The sequence below is a fragment of the Pristiophorus japonicus genome, chromosome 12 (genome assembly GCF_044704955.1).
Source record: "Pristiophorus japonicus isolate sPriJap1 chromosome 12, sPriJap1.hap1, whole genome shotgun sequence".
Lineage (NCBI taxonomy): Eukaryota > Metazoa > Chordata > Chondrichthyes > Pristiophoridae > Pristiophorus > Pristiophorus japonicus.
Window position 1 is genome coordinate 198866358 of NC_091988.1, and position 12019 is coordinate 198878376.

Sequence of the window (12019 nt, forward strand, 5' to 3'; positions counted from 1 at the left end):
AGTCTGAGATAGATTTTTTTGTTGGGTAAGGATCTCAAGGGATATAGGGCCCGAAATCGGTGGCCCTGCCTCTCACTGCCGGCGAGTTTTTTCAACCGCTCTCCCCTCGGTGACAGATTCTTCCAGGTCTCCCGCCGGCGGGGGGAGGTGGGTACCGCTGGGAACCGCCCGCAGACGGCCTCTGGCGGCTAAGTCGCGTAAGTGGCCTCCCGCCCGCCGAGCCGGCAGATTGCTGTGGGCGGCCGCCGTGTGGAGGCAGGTCTAACCCCGACGGTAAGTAAGAATATCGGCAAAAAAAGGTTAGTGAACTTCTTTCACATTTTTTTTTTTGCAGCGATTCATCTGTATGGGGGTCCCCTGAAGGTGTTCCGGTGTGATTTTTTTTTGAAGATTTTTATTTTTAGCTGTTCCCCCCCCCCCCCTCCCTGGGCCCAACACAATCCTCAGCGGCACTTTGGCCAGGATCGCATTTGCCGCCGAGATTGAGAGCTCCCGCCCGCTGCCGCCCAGATTGACGACGGAAGCCGTTATTTTGCCGCCGGGCGGTACTAGCAAATCTTTCAGAGGAATCTTCCGGGCAAACTACCGCCCGGTCTCTTGGCACCTGGGCGGGCCTTGGCTTTCACCAAGTTCGGGCGCATACGGTAAAGGTGCAAATCTGTCACAATCTAATTGAATAGCGGAGCAGGCTCGAAGGGCTGGCTGGCCTACTCCTGCTCCTAATGTTGCTATGTTCTTAGCGTAAAACAGATTTGCTGCCCGCTCACCTCATTGCTGCTTGTGGAATCTTCCTGTGTGTTTATCTTCATAACAGCAGTCACATAAATCTCAACGTAATTCATCGTCCATGGAGATGTACCTGAGAGACATGTGAGGTATTATGATGTTAAACGTAGGGTTTTCATTGTGACATACTTTGATGTACATAAGAATTAGGAGCAGGAGTCGGCCATTTGGCCCCTCGAGCCTGCTCCGCCAATGGCTGATCTTCGACCTCAACTCCACTTTCCCCCACTATCCCCATATCCCTCGATTCCGTAAATATTCAAAAATCTATCGATCTCTGTCTTGAATATACTCAGCGACTGAGCCTCTACAGCCCTCTGGGACAGAGAATTCCAAAGATTCACCACCCTCTGAGTGAAGAAGTTTCTCCTCATCTCAGTCCTAAATGGCCGCCCCCTTATTCTGAGACTGTGACCCCTGGTTCTAGACTCCCCACAAGGGGAAACATCCTCCCTGCATCCACCCTGTCAAGCCCTGTAAGAATTTTATATGTCTCAATGAGATCACCTCTCATGCCAGGCATAAAAACATTGAGTGCCACGGACATTCCATCCCTGTGGTGCAGCTTAGCAGAAATTGTCCTTGCAACAGATCTTCCACTGGCTCTATGTTAGCATGTGGAACTAAAATAAAAGACTTGCATTTATATAGCACCTTTTACGACCACTGGATGCCTGTTAGCCCTTTACAGCCAACAAAGTACTTTTGGAGTGTAGTCACTGTTGTAATGTGGGAAACGCAGCAGCCAATTTGCGCACAGCAAGCTCCCACAAACAGCAATGTGATTATGACCAGATTATCTGTTTTTGTTATGTTGATTGAGGGATTAATTTTAGCTAGGACACCAGGGAGAACTCTTCTTCGAAATAGTGCCGTGGGATCTTTTACATCTACCTGAGAGGGCAGACGGGGCATCGGTTTAACTTCTCATCCGAAAGACAGCACCTCCAACAGTGCAGCACTCCACTAGGAGTGTCAACCTAGATGTTTTGTGCTCATGTCCCAGGAGTAGGACTTGAACCCACAATCTTCTGACTCAGAGGCGAGTGTGCTACCCACTGAGCCACAGCTGACACTAATTGCCACTCTGCCCTTTGCCAGATAGGCATGCAAAAGGGAAGGGGGCTGCAGATCTGGTTGGTCCAACTCTGGGGCCTGCTGATGGCACTGGTATGGCCCTCTGCCACCTTGTATCACTTCAGCCACGAAGTACTGCTGTTGTGGAACTTCGAAGCCATCCCTCCTCTCGATAATTCTAGCCCCATTTGCCAACTGCTTCAGGGCTCTGCACTTCAAGGATTTGATGCCAAGCCATCCGCCCCCCCCCCCCCCACTTCCCAAGCTCCCCGGGAGAGTTTGCCTTGTTAGTGCCCCTTTCTCATGGCCCCCCTCCCCCACTAACCCCCCCTTCCTTTCGTAGGTCTTTCCCATCCTGCCGAAGTCTTCTTGCAAGCATTCCAACTCTACTCGGCGTTTACAGCGCATTGGCAGACAATGGCTGGCTTCACTACACATTATGTGCCGTTAGGAATAAGGAAAAGAAAAATCACCCCTAAAAAAAACAAAAAACGAAAAAAAAATTGGTCATAAAAATTCCAACAAAAATTAATATCAGGAGCCACTACTGAGAATATACTGTAAAACATAAAAATTAAAGAGGAACTAAAAAGCTTGAAATACTTTGAGAGCTCTGTCATTGGTAAGATTCCAGTGGCGGTGTTGAATTAATATGGCTTCTGCTATACCCCTGATAATGTCCAGCGATACTGTTGCCCTTGCTTTAGAAATGTTCTCGGATTGTTACATACCATGGGCCCAATCCTGGCCGTGACTTGCATCAATTTTTTTGGAGTAAGTTGATTTTTCTGGCGCAAGTTAAAATATGCCAGTTTCCCCCCAAAATTTGCTCCAGAGTAAGTCAGTTAGGTACGATTTTTTTTAGGTCAGTTTTTTTTTTCAAAAGGGGGCGTTCCCAGACACTTACATCAGTTTTGCCCATTTATGCCACTTTGGCCAGCAAAGACTTACTCCAAATTGACTTAGGTCAGTGTTTGTGGCCAGCTCTGAAACTTGCGGACAGTGAAGAAAAAGCAGTGCACATTCGACAGACATTAGGGCAGGGATAGGGGAGGGAAGGGAACTGGAGAGGACCTCAACAACCAAGCACCAAACATTGCAAGGAAAAGCTCAAACAATTAAAATAATAATAAAAATGAAGTAAATCCTACCGGAGAAATACGAGCTGCTGGCCGCGATGTCACCGGGAGAGGGGGGGGGAAGGGGGGGGGCGGGGGCAGGTAGCCAGAGAGAGACTCTTTATGCCCCCTCCCCCAAAACACTCATTCTCTCCAACCCCCCAAACCTCTCCTCCTCCCCCCCTCCCAATACACTCATTCTCTCCCCCGCCCCCCATACACTCTTTCTCTCCCCTCCCACCCCAAATACACTCTAGGATTAGGGTTAGGGTTAGGGTTAGTGTTAGGTTTAGGGTTAGTGTTAGGGTTAGGGTTAGTGTTAGGGTTACGAATAGGGTTAGGATTACCCTTAGGGTTAGGTTAGGATTAGGGTTAGGGTTAGGGTTAGTGTTAGTGTTAGGGTTAGTGTTAGGATTAGGGTTAGTGTTAGGGTTAGGGTTAGGGTTAGGGTTAGTGTTAGGGTTAGGGTTAGAGTTAGTGTTAGGGTTAGGGTTAGGGTTAGAGTTCGGGTTACCGTTGGGGTTAGGTTAGGGTTAGTGTTAGGGTTAGGGTTAGGGTTAGGGTTAGGGTTAGTGTTAGGGTTAGGGTTAGGGTTAGAGTTCGGGTTACCGTTGGGGTTAGGTTAGGGTTAGTGTTAGGATTAGGGTTAGTGTTAGGATTAGGGTTAGTGTTTGGATTAGGGTTAGTGTTAGGATTAGGGTTAGTGTTAGGATTAGTGTTAGGATTAGGGTTAGGGTTAGGATTAGGGTTAGTGTTAGGATTAGGGTTAGTGTTAGGATTAGTGTTAGGATTAGGGTTAGGGTTAGGATTAGGGTTAGGGTTAGAGTTCGGGTTACCGTTGGGGTTAGGTTAGGGTTAGTGTTAGTGTTAGGATTAGGGTTAGGGTTAGAGTTCGGGTTACCGTTGGGGTTAGGTTAGGATTAGGGTTAGGGTTAGGGTTAGTGTTAGGATTAGTGTTAGGGTTAGGGTTAGGGTTAGGATTAGGGTTAGGATTAGGGTTAGGGTTAGTGTTAGGGTGTGGACACCGCACGGTAAGGCCAGCATTTATTGCCCATCCCTAATTGCCCTCGACGAGGCGGTGATGAGCCGCCTTGTTGAATATAACTGAGTGCACGCAGAGGCCAGGACTAAGTTGAACTTGATTGGTAGCCGGTGAATCTAAATACAGTTAATTAAATAATCTGGAATAAAAAACTCTTGTCAGTGCTGGTGACCATGAAACTCCCGGATTATCGCTGCATTTCGGGTTCGGGTTCACTAATGTCCTTTAGGGAAGGAATCTGCCGTCCTTACCCGGTCTGGCCTATATTTGACTCCAGACCCACAGCAATGTAGTTCACTCTTAACTTCCCTCTGAAATGGCCCAGCGAGATACTCAGCTGTACCAAACCGCTACAAAGAAGTATCACCACACGGACTGCAGCGGTTAAAGAAGGCGGCTCACCACCACCTTCTTGATCGCGATTCGGACTGGGCAATGAATGCCCGGCCATGCCAACGACACCCATATCCTGTCAACAAATTTTTTTAAAAATAGCTCCCATTTTGAGCGATGAATTTCGACCCCCAAGCATGAATCTTTCAAGGGAGATTTTGATCGATATTTGAAGCAGAGGGAAATGCAGAGCTGTGAGCAGAGAGGCAGCAATGGAGTTCATTTTGAACTGCGTTAGCAGAGAGCCAGCACGTCTCGATTGGATAGATTCGTACCTTCACTGCCTGGGTAGCAATCTCCCGCAACTTGTTCCCAACACTTTTCCAATCTAAATGACATGGCAAATGGTTTTTTTGCTTCAAAATACTATTTAAAATAAATTAATGACAGCTATCCCACGGGTAAGCTATCGCAATAGCCTGGACTTTTTAAAAAAACATTTAAATATTACATTTCTAAGTTGAAATATGTATATCTCGTATATATTTGTATATCTCGGAGCTTATTCTCATTCTACAGGTCAGATGCCTTTCTGGTGATAAGTTACAGGGGACAATGGCAGATCTCTTGTCAACCCAACTAGAAATGTGTTGAAGAATGTTCCTGCTGTCTAGTTCTCAGACTGGTCATGGCCGATGCTGATGTTTTAACCTCTCATTCACTGCGTGACCAAATACAGGAGGATAATGTTCATCTAGCCATCAGGATCGGGAGGCTTTCCCAACTCCTCTCGACTGAATCTCGGGTAAAAGAGTCGGGTCAACTTGATCCAGAAACTCGCCGGATCCACATGGGGGGCAGACGTTCAAACACTCCGTATGGCAGCACTCGCCCTGCTGTACTCTACAGCCACCCCGACCTGCGAGAGGACACCACTGCAGGTCGGGAGGATGAGGGGAGCGAGCATGGGCATACCACTACGTGAGCCGTTCCAAGTGTGCGACGAATTCGAGGTGGGCAACAGGTCGCAGGTTAGAGCTTGGGCAGGAACATCAGCAGGGCCCACGCACAGCGGTAGAGCGGCCAGAGATCGTGGCAGAGGAGCGGCCAGAGATCGTGGCGGAGGATCGGCGAGAGATCGTGGCGGAGGAGCGGCCAGAGATCGTGGCGGAGGAGCGGAGAGAGATCGTGGCGGAAGAGCGGCGAGAGATCGTGGCGGAGGAGCGGCGAGAGATCGTGGCGGAGGAGCGGCCAGAGATCGTGGCGGAGGAGCGGAGAGAGATCGTGGCGGAGGAGCGGCCAGAGATCGTGGCGGAGGAGCGGAGAGAGATCGTGGCGGAGGAGCGGCCAGAGATCGTGGCGGAGGAGCGGTGAGAGATCGTGGCGGAGGAGCGGCGAGAGATCGGGGGCGGAGGAGCGGTGAGAGATCGTGGCGAAGGAGCGGCGAGAGATTGGGGGCGGAGGAGCGGCGAGAGATCGTGGCGGAGGAGCGACGAGAGATCGGGGGCGGAGGAGCGGCGAGAGATCGTGGCGGAGGAGCGGCGAGAGATCGTGGCGGAGGAGCGGCGAGAGATTGGGGGCGGAGGAGCGGCGAGAGATCGTGGCGGAGGAGCGACGAGAGATCGGGGGCGGAGGAGCGGCGAGAGATCGCGGCGGAGGAGCGGCGAGAGATCGGGGCGGAGGAGCGACGAGAGATCGGGGCGGAGGAGCGACGAGAGATCGGGGGCGGAGGAGCGGTGAGAGATCGTGGCGGAGGAGCGGCGAGAGATCGGGGCGGAGGAGCGACGAGAGATCGGGGGCGGAGGAGCAGTGAGAGATCGTGGCGGAGGAGCGGCGAGAGATTGTGGCGGAGGAGCGGCGAGAGATCATGGCGGAGGAGCGGTGAGGGATCGTGGCGGAGGAGCGGCGAGAGATCGTGGCGGAGGAGCGGCGAGAGATTGTGGCGGAGGTGCGGCAAATGGGGAATGGGGCCCAGAAGAGCCGTGGACCCAGGGGCAGCACGGGCCCAGCCCACACTGCGATATGTGTGCGCACTAGGCCTGTGCAGCAGAGCAGGTCTCCAGTCGTCCTGGTTAATCCTTGCCACTGGACCAAGACCTAGCTCTGTCAAGCCCATGTGGTGGCTGGTGTGCAACGGTCACCCCACGTTAAAAAAATCCACGCACAGGCATCTTCCACCCCCTCAACTGGAGTTCAGGACTGGAACATCGGGTCCTTCATTGAAACACCTGTGAACTTGTCCCTTTTGGTGTGGAAGCAAGTCATCCTTGTTCGAGAGACTGCCTATAATGATGACTCTACAACAGAGTGCTGCTCTCCTGGACAGCTATCAAGTCTGCATGTCAAACCTGTTGTTGTCCATCTGAATTCTACTCTGAGAATTATCACCGGTACGCTTTTATCGACACCAATACCTTGGCTGCCCGTGCTTGCAAACATCGCACCACCACACCTAGGCTGCGAATATGCAGTCTCCAGACAATACAACCCCTACACCAGCAAAGATAGGCCGATCCAGGCCGACTTGACCAACCTACCACCAACCCCTCTTAAATCTAGGCGGCCATTCTGGACTGTCGCCCAAGCCCTTCAGCGATCTCCCCTCAGCCTCGATGAACGATGGCGAAATGTTTGGATGAACTGCGACATACGGAATGGATTCCTTATATAGGAGCCCACAGTACAACCTGAAGGGTCAAACCTTCCTCACAAACAGTGGACAACCATCGACCGCCTCAGAACCGGTCCCGGTCGATGCTGCCACCTTCTCCATAGGTGGAAGATTAAAGCCTCCCCGTCCTGTGACTGTGGAGCTCCTAATCAGACCCTGGAGCACATCATCGAGCACTGCCCTCGGAGGGAATTCACAGGCAGCCGACAGGATATCCACGCTGTTACATCGGGAGCTTTGGCCTGGATATCCAACTTAGATATTGAGGTTTGATTTGATTTGCTACTACCATAGGACAGAAGAAGACTGATTCTAGAAACTAGTCATTAAAAATAATGTTGCCAAATTAGTGACTGATTACTCTCCGATTTATTTCACCCAATGAACTTGATCCAATATCACATTACAAGTGACTACCATTCAAAAAGTTCTTCAATGGCTGTAAAGTGCTTTGGAAAGTCGCTATATAAACGCAAGTCTTTCAAATTGGATGAGGGTTACACATTTCACCAGAACGGGAAGATGTTGTGGGTGAACGATGGTCGCCCGACCGTCCTCTCTCCACAGGTGCTGCCCGACCCACCGAGTGTTTCCTGAATGTTCTGCCTTTACTGAACAAACATGGAGCTTGAGTCCGCGCAACAGGCGAGTTATCGTGCCCGTCGCTCGGAGGGATTTGGAACGGAAGACTTTACTGCTTTGGCCACCAGATTCCGACAGCAAGTACTCCGAGTTGGGTTAGTTGTGGGGTAAAAGGCCCCTTTCACTCTGACCCAATGTGTGTCAACCCCAACGTCGCGGCATCTTTGAGGCAGATCGTGACGTTGTGCGATATTGTAGAAGGGTGATTAGCGAGTTGGCAGTCCGATCCACATCTCTGCCCGTGTTTATTTCCATGGAAACCGATGATAGCCGGCTCGCTGTTGCCTGTTTTACACCATCGCTCAAGGTCCCGAGGGGGTCAGATTGCCAATTTGTGCTGAATTGTTGAATTGGCTTTACTAATACAGGAATAGAGTACAAAAGCAAGGAAGTTATGCTAAACCCTTTATAAATCACTGGTTAGGCCTCAGCTGGAGTATTGAGTCCAACTCTGGACACCGCAATTTAGGAAGGATGTCATGGCCTTGGAGAGGGTGCAGAGGGGATTTACTGGGATGGTCCCAGGGATGAGGGACTTCAGTTACATGGAGAGACTGGAGAAGCTGAGGTTGTTCTCCTTGGAGCAGAGATGGTTACGAGGAGATTTGATTGAGGTATGTTTTTCAGAGAGTAAATGAGGAGATACCGTTTCCAATGACAGAAAGGTTGGTAACCAGAGGACACAGATTAAAGAAAATTGGTAAGAGACGCAGAGAGACATGAGGAAACATTTTTTGACGCAGCGAGATGTTGTGATCTGGAACGCGCTGCCTGAAAGGGCGGTGGGAGCAGATTCAATAGTAACTTTCAAACGAGGGAATTGGATAAATACTCGGAGGGAAAAAAAATTGCGGGCCTAATGGGGAAAGAACAGGAAAGTGGGATTAATTGGATCGTTCTTTCAAAGAGCCGACACAGGCATGATGGGCCGAATGGCCTCCTTCTGTTCTGTATCCTTTTATGGAAAAGGTTTGTGACTGCCCGTCCACCAGGTTCGAACTGTTCCAAACTTTAAACTTTGACTTAGGACCATCGCAGCCTGAGAAGGTGACTTTCATTCCTGTTGTTTTCATTGGATTCACACCCAGAGATCCGGGTGGCTGGGGGGTGAGGAGGGTGGGGGTGGGGGGGGGGGCGGTGGCGAGGGGAGAGAAGGGGGGGAGAAGTGGTGGTTAGAGGAGAAGGGGGAGGGGTAGGGGCAGAGGGGGCGAGAGGGGCGAGGGGTTTGTGGTGGTTAGTGGAGAAGGGGGAGGGGTAGGGGCGGAGGGGGGCGAGGTGGGGTGAGGGGGGGAGGTGGGGTGTGGTGGTTAGTGGAGAAGGGGGAGGGGTAGGGGCGGAGGGGGGCGAGGGGGGGTGAGGGGGGGAGGTGGGGTGTGGTGGTTAGTGGAGAAGGGGGAGGGGTAGGGGCGGAGGGGGGCGAGGGGGGGTGAGGGGGAGAGGTGGGGTGTGGTGGTTAGTGGAGAAGGGGGAGGGGTGGGGGCAGGGGCGAGAGGGGGTCGAGGGGTTTGTGGTGGTTAGTGGAGAAGGGGGAGGAGTGGGGGTGGGGGGTCGCGGGGAGAGGGGGTCGAGGGATTTGTGGTGGTTAGTGGAGAAGGGGGAGGAGTGGGGGTGGGGGGTTGCAGGGAGAGGGGGGCGAGGGGTTTGTGGTGGTTAGTGGAGAAGGGGGAGGAGTGGGGGTGGGGGGCGAGAGGGGGGCGAGGGGTTTGTGGTGGTTAGTGGAGAAGGGGGAGGAGTGGGGGTGGGGGGTCGCGGGGAGAGGGGGGCGAGGGGTCTGTGGTGGTTAGTGGAGAAGGGGGAGGAGTGGGGGTGGGGGGCGAGAGGGGGTCGAGGGGTTTGTGGTGGTTAGTGGAGAAGGGGGAGGAGTGGGGGTGGGGGGTTGCGGGGAGAGGGGGGCGAGGGGTCTGTGGTGGTTAGTGGAGAAGGGGGAGGAGTGGGGGTGGGGGGTTGCAGGGAGAGGGGGTCGAGGGGTTTGTGGTGGTTAGTGGAGAAGGGGGAGGAGTGGGGGTGGGGGGTTGCGGGGAGAGGGGGGCGAGGGGTCTGTGGTGGTTAGTGGAGAAGGGGGAGGAGTGGGGGTGGGGGGCGAGAGGGGGGCGAGGGGTTTGTGGTGGTTAGAGGAGAAGGGGGAGGAGTGGGGGTGGGGGGTCGCGGGGAGAGGGGGGCGAGGGGTCTGTGGTGGTTAGAGGAGAAGGGGGAGGAGTGGGGGTGGGGGGTTGCAGGGAGAGGGGGGCGAGGGGTTTGTGGTGGTTAGCGGAGAAGGGGGAGGAGTGGGGGTGGGGGGTCGCGGGGAGAGGGGGGCGAGGGGTTTGTGGTGGTTAGTGGAGAAGGGGGAGGAGTGGGGGTGGGGGGTTGCAGGGAGAGGGGGTCGAGGGGTTTGTGGTGGTTAGTGGAGAAGGGGGAGGAGTGGGGGTGGGGGGTTGCGGGGAGAGGGGGGCGAGGGGTCTGTGGTGGTTAGTGGAGAAGGGGGAGGAGTGGGGGTGGGGGGCGAGAGGGGGGCGAGGGGTTTGTGGTGGTTAGAGGAGAAGGGGGAGGAGTGGGGGTGGGGGGTTGCAGGGAGAGGGGGGGCGAGGGGTTTGTGGTGGTTAGCGGAGAAGGGGGAGGAGTGGGGGTGGGGGGTCGCGGGGAGAGGGGGGCGAGGGGTTTGTGGTGGTTAGTGGAGAAGGGGGAGGAGTGGGGGTGGGGGGCGAGGGGGGCGAGGGGTTTGTGGTGGTTAGTGGAGAAGGGGGAGGAGTGGGGTTGGGGGGTCGCGGGGAGAGGGGGTCGAGGGGTTTGTGGTGGTTAGTGGAGAAGGGGGCTGGTTGAAAGAACAGTTAGTGAACCAACTACATCACCCAGTATCTAACCCTAACCCACTAGCCACCCCTTCCCCACCCCTGCCCCCATGCCCCAAAGCCCCCTCCCGCAGTAATGAAGTTCTCTGTGCTGTCTACACGTTATTAAACAGCGTCCAATGTATTTTTTTTGGATTAGTTGTGTTGTTCTGTCAGCACCGTTAATGTAAAGATATCCAGGGACATGCTGGGCAGTAATGTTGGCAGGGCCACAAAATTAACACGTAAAATAAAGATGATGAAATGTGTGTACAGTCCTTTTTTTTTCGTTTTCTGTAATTATTTCCACTTGTGTTCGATGATGCTTGTTTTGTTTCTTGTTCTTTAAGTGAAGGCTGGAAGTTTGTCAATAAAAACTCCACAAACCGTGCGGAACCGGTACTTACAATAAAATAAACCGTGTGTTAACATTCCCATCACTTTGCTGCTTTCCCAAAAGTCTTACCGCATCGTGATTGGTTTGTTCATCGACAACAACAACTTGTATTTGTATAGTGCCTTTACATAATAAGAACATCAGAAATGGGAGCAGGAGTAGGCCATACGGCCCCTCGAGCCTGCTCCGCCATTCAATAAGATCATGGCTGATCTGATCATGGACTCAGCTCCACTTCCCCGCCCGCTCCCCATAAAACCCCTTATCCCCTTATCGTTTAAGAAACTGTCTGAAATTTATTCAATGTCCCAGTTTCCACAGCTCTCTGAGGCAGTGAATTCCACAGATTTACAGCCCTCTGAGAGAAGAAATTTCTCCTCATCTCTGCTTTAAATGGGCGGCCCCTTATTCTAAGACCGTGCCCCCTAGTTCTAGTCTCCCCCCATCAGTGGAAACATCCTCTCTGCATCCACCTTGTCAAGCCCCCCTCATAATCTTATTTTTCGATAAGATCACCTCTCATTCTTCTGAACTCCAATGAGTAGAGGCCCAACCTACTCAACCTTTCCTCATAAGTCAACCCCCTCATCCCCGGAATCAACCTTCTCTGAACTGCCTCCAAAGCAAGTATGTCCTTTCGTAACTATGGATACCAAAACAGCACGCAGTACTCCAGGTGTGGCCTCACCAATACCCGGTATAACTGGAGCAAGACTTTAACCTAGTGAAACGTAACAAGGTGCTTCACGGGAGTGTTATGCGGTAAAAATTGACACCGAGCCGCATAAATAGAAATTAGCGCCGGTGACCAAAATGCTTGGTCAAAGAGGTAGGTTTTAAGGAGCATTTTGAAGGAGGAAAGAGAGGTAGCGAGACGGAGCGGTTTAGGGAGGGAGTTCCAGAGCTTGGGGCCCAGGCAACAGAAGGCAGGGCCACCGATGGTGGAGCGATTATAGTCAGGGGGACAGAATTAGAGGAGCGCAGATATCTCGGGGGGGTGGGGGGGGGGGGGGGGGTTGTGGGGCTGGAGGAGGTTACAGAGATAGGGAGGGGTGAGGCCATGGAGGGATTTGAAAACAAGGATGAGAATTTTGAAATCAAGAGGTTGCTGGACCGGGGGCCAATGTAGGTCAGCGAGCACATGGG